We start from the raw sequence: 17,301 nt of genomic DNA on the forward strand, positions 1-17,301 counted from the left end.
AGTACTGACGGGAACTCCAGACACAATGGAGTAATTTAGTAATGTATTCCTCACGCAGGCGTCCCCCCACCTCCTTGCGAGCCGTCATCCTGTCACTTGTGCAGCAGCTGAAATCATGTTCTCAGGAAGAGAAAGGCCTGACAACTAGGAGGAAACACACACACAGTGGGAGACACAACATATCACAGAGACACTTACCCGCAGGCATTACTTTCCCACTGCTTGAAACAAGCCACCCACCCAGGCAAGCAGCATGTCGACCCAACAGTGCCAGCATCGTGCAACAAAGAAGCAGAACTACTGCAAGCATTCCACTCTATACACACTCTGCCAAGCGTACAGCTCTCTTGCTGCTGTTATTATTTATTTCTATTATTATCCTACAGTGCCCCAGGTACAGGTTTACAGCAAGATGCAATCCAAGTTGATGGCCCCCGTCCTGAATCTTTCTAGGTCTTGATGAAGAAACTGCCTCCAGCTACAACTCCCAGCATGGATGGTGGGACTTGGGGTTCAAGGGCTACAAGCCTTGGGTGGGACTTGTGGTTCAAGGGCAACAAGCTGAATTATGAATGCTGGCTTCACTCGGAAGGTATTTTGTCCCCACTACCATAAAACTTTTTAAGTACCGTACAGTGCAGGATCTGCAGCGTTTGCATGAACAGACCACATATCTGGTCAACTCTCTGATCTAATAACCATTTAATAGCATAACAATAGCAATTTCATGCAAAGGCAAGAAAGGACTCTTAATAGGAACTATAGGGGTGCACAGGTGACACCAAAGGAAACACTGCTCCCTTGAATCTCTGACCTGTGGGTCTGGCACCCTCACCCTAAACCCTTTTAATGTAGCAGCTTGCTAACCAAGATTGGTTTTGAAACCATAGACCTATTTCCTGAACAAACAGACACTCCCATGTCTGAGAAATTTTTACTTTGCAAGTTAGTGCTTGGTAATGCCATGCCAAGTATACCACTATTCCCCCATGCTAATTTGACCTTTGGGGGGGGGACCAGTTTCACTTGAAACTATGGTTGACAACAATTTATTTACCTATCAAAGTATGAAGTAAGGGGACTCCCAAGCACAACAAATGTATAGATAACTATTTCACTGCAAAATTGCCTATGCTAATATAGCACAATGATACAGTGATCATTTAATTGGTAGGAAGGAAAAATGGGAAAAAATACTGAACAACTTAACTACACTTTTTTTTTTTAACAATTTACACCAGGCACATTTCAGACACTGTTTTGCCATAATTATTCACAGAAGGTGGCGCAGTTCTATTGCTGCCTATAGAAAAGACTTGCTGGTTATATCAGCTAAAAGTTGGTACTACGCTATGCTCATATAGGCATGCAAGAACCTCAATGACGATTCAGTTCATTTATGAAGAATAAATTTGCGTGCAATGTGCCAATTTTCTTTACCCACGATGAATTCTTCACAGAATTCCCCAGTGTAAGTTGCAGGTATTAAGTTGTGTTTACATACTTACGTTTCTTGATAAATAGCAGTTAGAGTAATACAATTATTCTTCTTCAAATTAGACTTATATCTACCAGGATCAAATACCCAGGGGCTGGTTTACCAAGACAGGTGCTAAACTACACCAGCAATGTTGCCCATAGCAACCAATAAGATTGTTGTTCCCATTATCTTTTTTTTTTTACCGTTTTATTGTATTTTCAAATAAGAAAAAAAGAAATAAATCTGACATATGATCAATGGGATTAAGCAAGGAAGTTCACGGTAAGGCAAGGTCTCCAAATGAGCGAATCTTTCCACCCATATGTCCGCCTGAGGTGGACGATATCGGAGTAATCCGATCCCCTCAGTGGCCTGAGCTGATGCAGTCCCCAATCTGATGGGAAAATCAAACCAGCCCGATTGACTTCTGGCCAATTTTAGGTCAGATATCGGTCGGGAAGGCCTGTCGCGGGTCCCCATACGTGAGCAGACTGAATCAGTCTGAAGGACCTGGGTCAGCAGCTTGTTATGTGCTTTGGTAACATATAAAGTACTGTATTGTGAGTTGCCCAGCATATATTTACAAGTTAAGAGGGAAGAGGAGGAAGCATGACATATGCATTCACATTTACGGCCTATTAATTAAAAGTGGAGACAGACATCACTGGTGATATTAGCATAGCAACCAATCAGCAATTAGATTCTAACAAATCACCTACAAGTTAAGCTGGCCATACACGCACCGATAATATTGTACGAAACCTTGTTTCGTACGATATTCAGTGCGTGTATGGCAAGTTGGCAAGTCGACGCAGGAGGTTGCTGATATCGGTCGACTCGCCAATCGGCCAGGTTAAAAGATTTTGATCGGGCGCCATAGAAGGCGTCTGAGCAAAATCTGCCGCCAGGGCTGAATCGGCAGAAGGAGGTAGAAATCCTATTGTTTCTACCTCCTTATCTGCCGTTTCAGCCCTGAACGTTAGTGGCGAATTTAACAATCGCAAATCGCCACGTGTGGCCACCTTTAGAAAAGAGAAGCAAAGATCTGATTAGTTGCTATGGGTAACATGATCAGTGATCTCCAATGTTAATAAAAACAACCCTATACCCATTGGTTGGTGAGTATGTTCCTCCAGTAGAGATGTTTTTATTTTCTAATCTAACTGATAGTAGACTGGTCAAAATTAATTGATGACTGGTCCCTATTGGTAATTGCACTTGTGCAATTCAGAACCATTGTTAGTAATGGGCCCAAATAGACCCATCAACCCACTTAATAGTAAATGTCTTACATCAGCCCCTTTGCCATTGGCCAGAATCCACAGATTTCCAGTCCGGGTCTGCTTCTGGTGCACAACACAGACCCAGGATTCCCTAACGATATAACTTCTAACATGCATATAGTTAATGTTTGGACATACACTGCATAGTGAGCTATTTGGAAGTTAAGGGTGGTTCCTACAGCAGTAGGGCTGATGTAACACAGGAAACAAAGGGCTGTAAATACTCGGAAGACACAGGGGGGGAACAGCATGAGAAAGAAGCGCTGACAGTGACAAGTGTTTACAACAGACTGAGACAGATGTGATTCCATTGCACAGACTTGTGAAGCTGCAATTACATTTTCTTTATTGGGAAGCAGCTCCCACAGCCCGATAATGCATTTCTCCTCCAATGACATACCAACATATAGAAGTGCTGCTCATTAGTAAACACAAGCAGCTACAGCACAAAGGCACAGGCAACATTGGCACTGCATACACAAATGATAAAGTACATTGATTTGTTGGCAGGATACAATATAAACCCAATGCACACAGAACAGATTTATGCCAGCTGCCAGAGGCTGCTCCCCAAAGAGCCCTTAAACATAGGTACAGGAGCTATAAAAAAAGTGCCCAAATACAGCTACAATAGAAAGTAAGGGAGGTAGTAAAAAGAAAAAAAGCTTAATTTAGCCTACAATCTATATAGATTTCTCTGCACATCACTAAAGATGGCAGCGCCAATCAGAGTGAACTTTCATTAACACTATGACTAAGAGGAAGCTGCTGTGTGAGTGCTATAGAAGGGGAGATTAAAGGTTAGATAAGATGAGAGCTGATGCAAGCTTCAAGGAATGGAGGGGTTCAGAGATCATACAGCAAGAATAAGGTCTAAACTGCAAGAAAAAGCTGTGAGAAATACAAATAAAAGGCAGGGTGTGGTTCAAGAGATACAGAGGAGACTGTATCTGTGTGTATGTGGCTTTAAATTATCTATATTAAATTATCTGCTATTAAAAGCTATATAAAAAAAAACTACAGGTATATTCAAATACTATGTGCTTTCTAGAAATGTAGTTAAATTTATGTAAATATATTTCTGCAGCTCCTGATTCTTTAAGTATGAGCTAAAGGAGAAGAGGACTTTCTGTGTAGTTCTAGAAAAGAAATAATAGTGTGTGAAACAGACAGAAGCTATGCTGGTATTGGGAACTGTCTGTCAATATCTATTTAGATAAAAATGCCAAAAAGGGCATTTTCCCAATTCTCAAACAAAATCCAAGAATACAAGTACAGGTATTGGATCTGCTATTTAATCCAAAACATAAGGATGCCATCTCTCATAGAGTCCTAGAGGGCTAACAGTTTCTAATCACAATGCCCTGGGGTAAAAGACAAAGAGCAAAAAAAACAGAAGAAACCTGCATCGAGAGTTAGCATTATAGCTATTTAGTCTCTGGCTCTCCAGCTGTTTGTTAACAGTGGGAGGTTCTCAGAATCCTATCATTCCATGCAGAATTTTTTAGTTTACCAACAGCTGGAGAACCAGGGCTCAAAACCACAGGATTATTGTATACAAGCGCTGCATGCGTGGAGGGTGAGCCCACTGGCTGATGTTTCTGGCTTTTAAAGGGTAGACAGCACCACCAGTTTGACTTCTGTAAGCAGCCACAAGTATAAATTCCTGTGCTTCTCTCTATTATTGTTAGAAACAAAGCTTTAACTCTTAAGGCTAGGGAATGGACTTCAATGGAGTCTATGGAATCGCCAAACTGCTTTGTCTACAAGTGTTTTAAAGGCAGAAAATTAGAAGGTGAACAGTGTTAGATAGGTAATACATTATGAAGTCAGAACGGAGGCAGGAATTATACACCCTACTGCCCCATTTTTGTAAGGCAATTCTAATTTGTAAAGGGTGTAAAGGAAAAGCTGCCTTTATAAATATGAGTGGTTTAGGGCAGCGTTTTTCAACCGCTGTTCCGCGGCACACTAGTGTGCCGCGAGATGTTGCCTGGTGTGCCGTAGGCAGGGCCGCAATTTTTACTTTCAAAGGGGGCCCGGCGATGCTACAGTTTTTCTTAGTAGCTCGGGCCCCCTTTAATAAAATCCGGGCCCTGTCATTGGTTGCGACCCGTGTGTACGGGTGACGTCAGTACGCACGGGGCGCAACGTTATAAAAGGGCCTGGGTGCGGTTGCGTGTAGGCAGAAGTGCAGAGGCGGCGCGCGTGAGGGGAAGATGCTGCTGAAGCCGCCGAAGAGCAGAAGTAAAATGCTGCTGGGCACCAATGTATTAGGGGGGGCCACGGGTCACACTGACTTATGGGGGCACTGCTGCTGGGCACCAATGTACTAGGGGGGCTGGCTCTTGGCACCAATGTACTGGGGGGCACTGCTGCTGGGCACCAATGTACTAGGGGGGCACTGCTCTTGGCACCAATGTACTAGGGGGGCACTGCTGCTGGGCACCAATGTACTAGGGGGGCACTGCTGCTGGGCACCAATGTACTAGGGGGGCACTGCTGCTGGGCACCAATGTACTAGGGGGGCACTGCTCTTGGCACCAATGTACTAGGGGGGCACTGCTGCTGGGCACCAATGTACTAGGGGGGCACTGCTCTTGGCACCAATGTACTAGGGGGGCACTGCTGCTGGGCACAGAGTTAAATTTTTTAACATTTTCTAATGGTGGTGTGCCTCGTGATTTTTTTCATGAAACAAGTGTGCCTTTGCCCAAAAAAGGTTGAAAAACACTGGTTTAGGGACTATGTATCAGGTGCTAGGCCACAACTGTACACATCCTTATAACTAGGGAATTTTGAGCTGTAATGATTCATAACACTGATTTAGGGGCTACCAAACCATCTTTGTAACACAGCATTCAGAGTATAGTGGATATGGGAAATTCACTTTACAGCAGTGCAGCATTTTGAACAAGTAAAAGGGCATTTTCACCTTTACTATGTTATACATCATGCTGTTTTAAACAACTTTTCAGTTCTTCTTTACAAAAATGAAGTAAGCGACAGAACTTTAAGCAAGCTGCAATTACTGATACAGTTTTAAAATTAAAGATTTTGTTCAGCAGGCTTGGGATTTAAACTACTATCTAGTTGCTACAGAGTTATATATCCTAGCTACCAGGGAGCACTTTAGAAATCTAAAAGGGAGGTGATAAAGTAAAGGTCATCAAAACAAAAGGAAAGCAACATAAATAAGAATAACAAATAGCAAAGTTGCACAGTAAATTGGTTTTATAGTTGCTTGGGCCACTGACCCTGACAACCAGGTACCGTTTAAGTTGCAGTCTGGAAAGAGACATAGTAATAAGACTAATAACTCAAAAACCATACAAAATAATGGAAACCCCTTGCTAAGCTCCTTAAATGAACCTGACACTAAAAAAACTACTCTTCACTAATGTACATTAAAGTAACCCATAGGTAATGTTGATAGTTTTTTGCTGATAGGGCTGCTCTTGTAAGTTATTGTCACTTGAAGTTCCTGACCCTGACTGTTTTGCCAACAGACTACTGCTGCACTAATATGGCAGCCCCCTCATAGAGGAACATGGGTGATCAGACAGGTAATGTAAAAGAAGTAATCCCCAACCAGTGGCTCGTGTGCAACATGTTTCTCACCAACCTCTTGGATGTTGCTCTCAGTGCCCCCAAACCAGGTAGTTATTTTTTAATTCCTGCCCTGGTAGCAAGTTTTGGTTGAATAAAAACAAGATTTACTACCAAATAAAGTCCTCTGTAAGCTGATAGTGTGCATACAGGCTCCCTAATAGCCAATCTTAGCCCTTATTTGGCACCTCCATAAACTTTAATTATGCTTGTGTTGCTCTCAAAGTCTTTTTTACATTTGACCCCTGTGTGAAAGCATTGGGCAAAATAATAAATACCATGCAAAGAAAATGTTATGATAAACGTAAAAATGTCTCTTTAAAATAACATAAAAAGTTTGTGTGAAGGTGAAAAAATGTGAGCAGCATGTGACATTAAACCTCCTTTAACCAATAAACCCTAAAAAATAACCTTCTCTTTGCAGAGCTTATACACATTTTAGTATTAGATAATAATATAATAATAGCTCTTCCCCAAAACAATTCTGAGGGGCTGCAAAAACATAAGCAGGGACATCATTAGGGGCATTGGGGCCTATGGCATACAAACTCGTAAGACCCTAATATTGTTGATGAGTTTCGGGTGTATAATACAACCAATATAAAAAAAGTCATACTTGTGCACATGTAAGTGGCGTATTTATTTTCCAGTAGTGCCCCCTCAGCACATAAATACTCCTATATCATGGCGTTTTCCTCCATGGAGCACAGCATTGCTGTAAATGCTTATGAGTGCGGCACTGATTTATAGCCACCTATATGCTGTCCCTGTGACCAATTAGCCAAGAATCCCCAGCACAAGAACTGCATTCTTTTACTGCAGGTATACATGCCTGCCTGAACAGCAAAGTCATAATTCTTTCCAGCCATACAACAAAGGTAGTGACCAAACCCCTGAGATTTACCCAGCCCCAGAAGCAATGCAACACCAAACTGCTCTGTGAATATCTGGGAACACACTGCCATGTATCGGCAATTGCTACAATGTTACTGTATTTCACTGTGCAATGTTTAGTACTTCTCATTAGAGAGATACAAAGCTTGCATGTTTATATAGTCACAATATATTCCAACCTGTGCCCCTCTACATTACGTAAAACTACAATTCCGAGTATTGGATGGACAGTCAAAGAAATAGATTTTGTGGTGTCAGAGCCACACATGCATTCTATGTGAAGCTTATAAAGACATAACACACACACACAACTATGGGACTATTAGAATTGTGTCACTAAACTCCCAGCATCTATGACACAGAACTAACTGAATGAAGAGTTTTATGTTATGCAGTCCTCCATCCAGCATATCAGAATAAGGAATATGGATTCCCAGGGAACGATCGGCTCAGTTCCATGAAATGAGGATCTGATATTGGGCATGATGCAGAGAATCACATGAAATAAGAGAGAGAATCTAATCAACAATGGTATGCAGAGACTCTTCAAGTGTGAGCGAGACTGTCTTTTACTAAGTTGTCCTGATGTACAAGTCAGTTCCAAGTAACCAAGTCTTGTATCGGTTATTGGTTGCTGTATGTCCAATGTATGAAACCCACTTATTGTACAGCGCTGCGGAATATGTTGGCGCTTTATAAATAAATGTTAATAATAATATTGTGACTAGCCATGATATGCAAGTCAAAGTAGAGACATCTATATTTCAAATCATGATGCTTGAGAATGAAGTCACAGGATAAAGGAGGCTAACCTCAGAGATGAGCCAGAGTGCACGTACTTTGTACCACATGTGTGAAAAGAAGAGAAATTTAGTAATAACATCCTCATTCTTGGCATTTGCATCACAAAAATGACTGTTGCAATGCGGAGATAAAGTGCTTTATGAACTACTCATAGGTGTAACAAACAACTGACCAGCTCTGCAAACAAGTAAGCACTAAGCTCAGAGACAGACTGCTTTCAGTGCATTCACCCACCTGTAATGAAGAGATATTCCCTTAGCCAACAGGGCAGACACACAGTAAGATAACAGATATTACCAGCACTAGTTAAGCTTTGAGCCCACTCCAGCGCCATATACACTGGAGCTTATTATCTTTAGAAAAGTACCACTGCCCAAACGATGGCCAACAACTATTGGAGGGTGCTAAGTAACTGAACTAAAATTACAAATTCACAGAGGAAGTGGGGGGGGGGGGGTGGCTGGTTGGGCAAAATGATACAAAGCATCACTGAAGCCCTTTTGCCTTACAAGAGTTGCTATAGCAGCTGTAAGGCCACATGGAACTCCTATTTGGTCCCCTAGCTCTGGGCACACAAACGCTGGATTGGTCACAATAACACCTGCTGTTCACACGGGAGTATAAAATAATGTCCACATAATATATGAGCTGTAATATATTCCATCAGTTTATTCTGGCACCTTTATTAATTCTAAAGAAGCATTAACCCTACCCTAGAAAAAGATTATTGCCTTGCATCACTGATGACTTGCTTACATATCATCGCCTACAGAAGCAATCCACCGGAATTAATATGATCTCAAGCATGCCAACCTGCTTACACCCTCATGCCATTATAGAGATGTGACAGCCTGTCTGCTACCAACCACTGGTGCTACCATACTGGTCCCTTCCACATCATTACAAGTGACAGACCCATGGAGGCAAACCATTTGCACTTTGGATCCATACCAGTATCCTTAGATTAAAAGCAGTCTTAGATTAAAAGCAAAACCCACAACATTAAATGTTTACCCAGAAGGTTTATGTAGCACCAACACATTAATACTCTGCTATACCTGAAGCAAAGAGCTTACAATCTGTGGACTTGGGATAGCAAAAAACAGAGGCTCTCTTTTATTCATGTCAGCATGTATCAGGCACGCATTATCAGCACATGGTTATGGGATGCAAATGTAAGCTTCACACAAGCTTTTCCTGCCTATTGGAGACTCATCTCAGCACACAGCCTGATCACAAAAAAAATAAATATTGATGATGATAATAATAAAAAAAAAAGTTTCCAATAATCACATTTCTGAGCCAGAAAGGACACATTAGTAGCATGTATATACAAACGCACTTCTGCAAATTATTATAAAATAAAATCATATATATAAATATATAATTTACACACACATACACTGCTGCTTTCCGTGCACCAATTCAAGCAAATCCCAAATACCAGATTAGTGCATGTACTGCTGCACACTACTGCCAATAGAGATGACACTAATGCAAGCCACAGGTGAGTTTATTTATATATCTTCGCTTTGTATTAAATAAAGAACAAGAACTACAGAATCAGAGTGCAAGCTCTTCCGGACAAGGCTGGCTGTATAAGTCCCCACAGACGGCAAGACAAGATGCGTTTTCACGTTGCTGCCCTCCAGCTGTTGACGAATTACAACTCCCAGCATCCCCCCACCAAGAGTCAACTTCCAGAGGGATGCTGGGATTTGTAGTGCAGCAGAAGCTGGAGAGATGCAGGTTGAAGACCCTCACAGGCACAGCACAATTTACTGGAGTACAACACGATGATTGCCCCCTCCTCCTTAATCTCAGCTGTAAGTACCCACCGGGCCAGATCCAGCAGCTCTCCAGGTCCTGTCTGTCGCGGATTCCAACTCCCTTCTATGGCGTGCGATTTAAACCCAATCCTGTTAACGTTGTCTCCATGCAGGCCAGATCCAAGTGGCCCCCAGCAGCACAGTACAGTTTCTCTCCCTTCCCCACTCTCTGCCTCTCTCTCTTCTCTCTGTTCTTTCTCTTCCCTTCGCTGCGCGACGTTACACAGTTACAAAGCCAGTGCCTTCCTAGCACGCTGATTGGGCGCACTGAAGCTATAGGCGGGCTGAATAGACCCATGGACTACTCTCATTGGTTTAAAGTATCGTTCCCGCCCACATTCTGCGCTCACAGTGGGTTGTAGAGATTGTTCGAGCCTTGTCAATCAAAAAGTGACGTCACGTGGCTTTTCCCCCCTTATTGGCTGAATAGGCATTCTGTGGGAACCGCCCCGCGAATGGGAAGGTGCGATTTCTTGAATAATATTCTCCACACCCCTTTAACCATTGGCTGCTATATTTGTCAATCAGATATTTGCTCCCAGCCCTTGTTCTCACATGGCCAGGCAGATGGGATCTCCGGCAGAGTTGACGCTGTTGCTGGATGGAAAGATCAAAAGGATTTGAGAGAATTGAGCAACTTGTCATTCCCAGGGCTGCTTTTAGCGTAGAGTAGACAATGCGGCGGTGCTTAGTAAGTTTTAGTTACACCACAGCACACTGTCATACAACTGAGGGGTGTCGGTTAGTTAGTAGTACAGTATAGTATTTCACTGCTTTACTGTCTTATTTATGCACTTAGATAAAAACTGCGTATATTATGATCACTGGGCAAATTTGCACCTGGCCAGTATACTATGGCAACCAAGCAAATGTTTACCTTCAGTGTTCTACTTACAGCTACCTGCAGAAAGCTAATCTCTAATTGGTTGCTATGTTGGTTACTACCAAGGTGCAGATTTGCCCAGTGTTAGAAGAGCCCCTGCATGTCATGCAGTCACACAAATATGTTAGCATGATGCAACTTTTATACTAGTGTTAACATGCATATACATAACATTGCTCCAGATTTTGCATGGTTAGTTGCATGACTATAAGCATTTAGAAATGTGATACCTATTACTTAAATGGGTTTTGTGTAGAGGTCTGTTCCTGCTCTCTCTGTGCCAGCAGTGACAGGGCACCTTTATCCTAAAGGATAACCCTTATCCATAGGCTTAAGGCTCGGCAGGGGTCTTCAGATTCTCCTTTACCCCACAGGCCCTGGTTCAGCATGGACAAGAATCTTTAGGCTCTCCTTCAACGAAAGGCTAGAAGGGTTGCTTTCCACTGGGATCTGTTGATTCTGCACTTAGGTCACAAACAGGAACACATACCCCTCCATAAGATAATGGGCAGAACTCTGTACGTATTACCTGCAAAAGACAGGTATTAAGTATAGGACTCCTTTGGACTTGCCAATGGAACAAGCACCACTGCTCCATATATGGATCCTATGGGCACAATTTTATTTGAGCACTGGCACCTATTCCTTAGGGCAGGGATCCCCAACCTTTTTTTACCTGTGAGCAACATTTCAATGAAAAAAGGGTGGGGAGCAACACAAGCACAAAATCTTTCCAAGTAGGTGACCAATAAGACTTAGATTGGTCAATTAGTAGCCCAATGTGGACTGGCGGACTACTAGAGGTACTGTTTAGCAGTACAGATGGCCTTTATGCCTCCGAAACTTGCCTCCAAATAAGAAATTCAAAAATGGGCACAAACTTTGAGGCCACTGGGAGCAACATCAAAGGGGTTGGGGAGCAACATGTTGCTCAGGAGCCACTGGTTGGGGATCACTGCCATAGGGAGTGAGCCTTTGCATCTTCATATATATATATATATATATATATATATATATCATTTACACCATCGGTTTTTTATTTTTATGGGGAGGGGGCATACAATTAAATTGTCATCTTTAGAAATACACTTCTGAAATGTTTTTATGATGGATTATTTGTTCCTAAAATGTTTTATTTGCATTTGCTCATTTCAACGGCTGAGAGAAGGTGTTTTTGTTTGTGCAACTCCGCTTCCAAGCAGTGCTAGAGCACTTCCTCAACTATTTTGTGTTCAGGAAGTACCCAGTGAGATAAGGGTTCAATTGATACAGTCAGGAAATAATAGCATTTACATGACACAGGTGTATATGAGTACACACTGTTATCATAATGTTTGTGATACTGGAGCAAGGTCCTGTACAGAACAGGCTGTGGGTTATCTCTTCCTTTGCCTCCAAGATGCAGATAAAAAACTCCAGAGAAAAAGATAAATAATAACCTTTTTTATGGCAAATCTTCACCTGCCAAACCCATCCTGTGCTTTATAAACACGTAAATTACACTTTGTATCTGGGCAGATAAAATGTAGTAAAATAAGCAGGTGTTTCAATAAGGCCTGAAATAGACTTTCAACCTTTTTTTCTACATGCCAAAACCCAATGCTTTTGGCAGGTAGAAAAACAAAAAGGTTGAAAGTCTATTTCAGGCCTTATTGAAACATCTGCTTATTTTACTACATTTTATCTGTTCAGATACAAAGTTTAATTTACATGTTTATAAAGCACAGGATGGGTTTGGCAGGTGAAGATTCTTATATTTAAGTTTCAGAGTGCAAGGAGGTGTAGATTCTATGTTAATCAATGGAAATCAAGGTGTAGCTCTACTAGATGACAGGTAAAAGTAAAAGGGAAGTCAAAACTGCTGGGAAGACAGCTTTTCAAGGCAGCCCCTGGTGACCCATAGCCTTCTCTTAACTAGTGGCACCATCTTGACGGATACCTTCAGAATCCAGGTTGGCTGCCTGTGGCACTGCAGTAGGAGACCAGTGGTCTAGTTGTGCTATGTGTGCTTCCATCTGGTAAAGAAATGATGAACACATTTAGCTAAAGAGCTCCAAGCCAATTATTTTTAGGCTAAGAGCTGCCAGTGGAAGTGCATCTAGGCAAATTACAATGTAGTAAGTAGAAGGTGGTACGAGTGGTTTAAGGTGCTTCTCCTAGCAAAAATAAATGGGGATGTAGATTTTAGCATCTGGCCCAAGCAGAGGCTGCAGGTGGAGAGAGACCCATACTCTATTGTAAACAGAACTATGACTCTCTATGCATGAAAGAAACCTTCACAGATATGGAGATTATGCAGAGTCTACAGTAATTCTACACAAACGTCTCAGGTACAACAGGCCCCTGTCAGGTAAAGCTTACAGGTTCAGTTGGACAGCTGTGTATAAATGGGTGCAGCTCATAAAAATAACCACCCTGAAATGCAGTGCCATATCTCATCCATTTTATCAAGGTGTTAAGTTTAACCTCTGGGTCAGAAATAGGAGTAGGCAGAAGAGGCAGCTGCCTAGGGTACTAAGGGTGGGTGCACAATATGGGAGGAATGAACAGAGACCAGTGGAGAAATTATGTTAGAGACTGAGAGAAGTGGCAGTAGGGGGATCAGGGCATGTGAATAGTCGGTGGCAGGAGGGGACATGATGGCCTAGTGCTGTGCCCTGGGCACCAATACAATTTAGCCTATCACTGTTTATCCAAGTCTCCCATACAGTCATACATTTTCTTTATATACAATGAAGATCAGTGCTCCAAAGCTCTGCAAAATGGAGAATTTAAACCAAGGAAAACAAAGATATAGGGGTATATTAATTATAGTGTGTAAGCCAACATCACTGGTGATCTTGCCCATAGCAACCACTCAGCAATTAGATTTGAATGGTCACTTGCAAGTTAGAAAACAAAAGCAAAGATGTGATTGGTTGCTATGGGCAACATTCCCAGTGAACATTCCCACTATAATAAATATGCCCCATAGTGTAGTATTCTATTGTATTGACACGCCTCATCACATGAGAGGAAATATATAGGGTATATAGGGGGCCATTATATATATATATATATATATATAGTGTATATATATAACACCCGTATTGGATGCACATATTAAATACAATCTTCTTCCACCAACACTTTTTTTAGAATACATCCACCACATGGCCATAATTTACTTTCAAGTACAAAATGAAATTACAGCTGCCAAGCAGACAGCCTCTATTTCATATAAATGGTAGCCTCAACTTGTTTAGCAGAAGGGAAACACTTGAACTTTGTGACTTGTTTGCTAATCAGATAAGCAGAATACTATAAAATCTATTACATGGCAATATTGGTTCCCCTTCTGGAGCATTAGGAAATGAAACAAGATTTCAAGTGATAAAAAGATACAATTTGTTTGAACTAAGATATTTACACGTTATTTTCCATGCTTATCTGTTCACAAAATTAGAAGCTTTGCAGATTTCTACAGCTTTGGAACTGTGTTTTTTTTGTGTGTGAAAGGAGATAAACATATTTTTAAAATTTTTTATTTTTTAAAAATGTTATCATACTTAAAAGCATATAACTGAATTTGTGTGTCCTTGAAAGGTCACCTGTTTACAGGCATATGAAAGGGAAGATCTACAGAGATGTTATAAACTATATTTGTTCTACTATAAAATTACACAGTTAAATCAATATGACCTCCAGAGTACACAACAACAATTAAGCTGTAGTGACTTGGCTAATGCAAGACTCCAAGGATTTTCATCTGGGATAGAACCATGGGTTGCTTAAAGGTTTGTAAGGTAACACAGGGGGCTGGAACTGAAGGTAATTAGAATAATTCAAAATGCAATTAATATAAGATATGGGAATGCTGTGGGATTTGTAAGACTTATATCAAACCTATCAAACCTAATTTCTATGGTGTGTTGCTGAGCAGGATCAGTAATCCTCCTCTTGATGTAAATGCTCAGTGTGCTGTGGAAATGTTGATAATAAACCATTGCTAGAGAGCTAAGGCACCCTTCTGTTGGTTTCATTTATCTTTTTGCTGTTAAGGATTCTGATTTTACTGCTCCCTTTTCCTACAGTTAATAATGAAGTTGAATTATCGACATACAAGGGCTTCTTGGAAATGACTGTCCCAATAATTTAACTAAATAAAAGAAAATATGACAAAAGGTTTGTGTGGTAACAGTTGAAATTTATTTCAGTCCAGGAACTGACAGCAACCAGTTGTTTGCTTTCAATGTTCTAATGGTACTAGGTTAATAAATCCAGGGTTTCTGGACTGAAGCAAATTGCATTTTGCTATCAAAACAGTGCTATTAAAACAGTGTTTTAATGGTTGTCGGACCACTACAACAGTATTTGGAAACATGTCAGATATTCTCTACAAAACATGGTTACATATTGTCGAAAATATTCTTAGGCATTGTTCTAAAATCTCTCATAAACATTTTATTGGCCTGGGATATAGGAATGCAATGGCATTTAGTTTTAGTTTATGAAATGACACAGTGGCCACTCATGTCCAGTGGATAGGGGAATCATCATCATCAAGGAACACTGCACTCCCAGAAGGCACTTAATTAGAATGAGTTTATATTCATTGGTATGTACTGTAGTTTACCCTGTATTGGAATCAGAGTATCCCTAGTGACCAAATCTCCCTGTTATTGTGTTACTTCTGGTGCTTGTTGTTAAAATGATGTTAGCATGTGATTTTTTTGCAAAGTCTGCTGAGCCCTATTGATGAAAGCATCTGTGCAACACTCGCAGTAGCTCCAGGGTTCTATAGCATCACTAGACAAACTTGTGCACAATTTTGCGAAAGCAGGCTGGACACAATGTTGCTGGGTGCAACCATGTGATGTACAGGCAAGGACGTGTTTGGATGCAAGTACCTTTAATGAATAGCATCACTAAGCACAACATACATTTTAGTGCGCTGGCACTTGTGCCTGTATTTGTAAATTACCCCCTATGTCCTTCCTTGAAACTACCCTTTATAAGCCAGAGAACATTATCTTGTAGGAATGTGTGAAGGAGACCAAAGTGTACCAAAATAAATTGCAGTGGAAGGGTTTGACTTTTTTTATATTAGTGAATCACTTGTTTATACTAACCTCATTGGTAGTATGCAAAGATGGTGATCAACGCTGGGGAGCATGTGCACAGGAAATGACATAGTGGCACTCAGCCCCACTGTCCGGTTCTGCTTTCTCAGCCCAGGTATGGGGCAAGGGGGCAGCTAATAGGGGAGCATTCAGGAGGGAGAAGGGGACCATATAAAATATCATCAATGGAATGTTTTATTCTTCTTTGAAAACCAAACACCTGTGTTTCTTTATACATATTTCCTTACTAATGAAGATTACTATCCCGCCTTTACTGCGGAACTGAATCACAGACCATATTTGTTTTATGCAATTCCAATCCTGACTGATCGATTCAACTTTCAACCTGCAGATCCACATTTTAATCATGAACATATCTATGTATCATTTTAAGATTTAGAGACGTAAAATCATTGCTGTAAAAATATGTACATTAAATTTTTATAGATCTGCTAGAGCTAAACATTTCTTTGTCCCACTGATATTGATTTAAACATATAGCATCAAACACAGCATGAAATTGGCCAGAGATGGAATAAAGGATAGATAAATGATCAAGGGCACAATCTACAGGAATTATGCAGTAAGATATACACTGAAAAGAATGACTCATTTCACGTCTATTTTAAACCCATGTACTTCCACAATATTTTATTAACTTTTGCTTATGGTAAATGCCTCTAAAGGGCAATAAAGGCCCATCCAAATTACATACCTATGTAAAAGGTACATAGCAGAGAGCTGATATAAGGGTCCAGTCCTAATTTATCTCTAAGTAAGAACATTATACCTTGTACAAACTTTGTGCTACCTTATCCCCTTGTCTAGTTCCATCACCCAGTGTGTGATGTTACATGTATATGTAACAGCACTGTGCACCATGGCAACGTGAGGAAGGAAAAGTTGAATCCAGGAAAAGGGAATCTGTAAATAAAGAATTTGGGAAGGCTGTAACTACAATACACAAGGCCAGTGTTACGTTTACAAGCGTAAAAAAACCCTTTAAGAGAAACCTTAGGCAGGTTCACTAAAGTCCTTTTTCTTTGCATAATCTATCAGTTTTTTATTAGCATAGTGTACAATCCTTTTAATAATTTGACTTAGAAAACTGTAAGTCAGTGGTGCAATGAGCTATTGTGTTGTCTTGTCAGTATCTATAATCACAACATAAACTCCTACACTATTTACAATTACTGTGTGTTCCGAAACACCCTTAACTGCTGGCAGCCACTTCTCATAAACATTAATAGCAAATGTGCTGCCTATAGTAGCCTCTGGCACTGTCAAATTGTAATTGGTCAGAAAGGCTTAGTTCTCAGGTGATGCCCACTTGAAAAATTCAGCAACTGCCATTAGCTGTGAGTTTCCTATTCAAATGAATGGGAAGTGACTGCTTGTGGGCAACTATGAAAAGTTA

General features: G+C 40.9%; 1 protein-coding gene across 2 annotated transcripts in view; it reads right to left on the bottom strand.

The window, feature by feature from the left end:
• The window catches only part of fryl (FRY like transcription coactivator), a 184,778-nt gene extending 174,630 nt beyond the window's left edge, over positions 1–10,148 (bottom strand). For both annotated transcript variants that reach the window (XM_012955689.3, XM_012955686.3), the window contains exon 1: positions 9,909–10,148. The gene's annotated coding sequence lies outside the window, so the exon portion shown is untranslated. The remainder of the gene's footprint in view (positions 1–9,908) is intronic.
• Positions 10,149–17,301: the final 7,153 nt, after the last annotated feature.

Source organism: Xenopus tropicalis, chromosome 1 (assembly GCF_000004195.4).
Source record: "Xenopus tropicalis strain Nigerian chromosome 1, UCB_Xtro_10.0, whole genome shotgun sequence".
Taxonomy (NCBI): Eukaryota; Metazoa; Chordata; class Amphibia; order Anura; family Pipidae; genus Xenopus; species Xenopus tropicalis.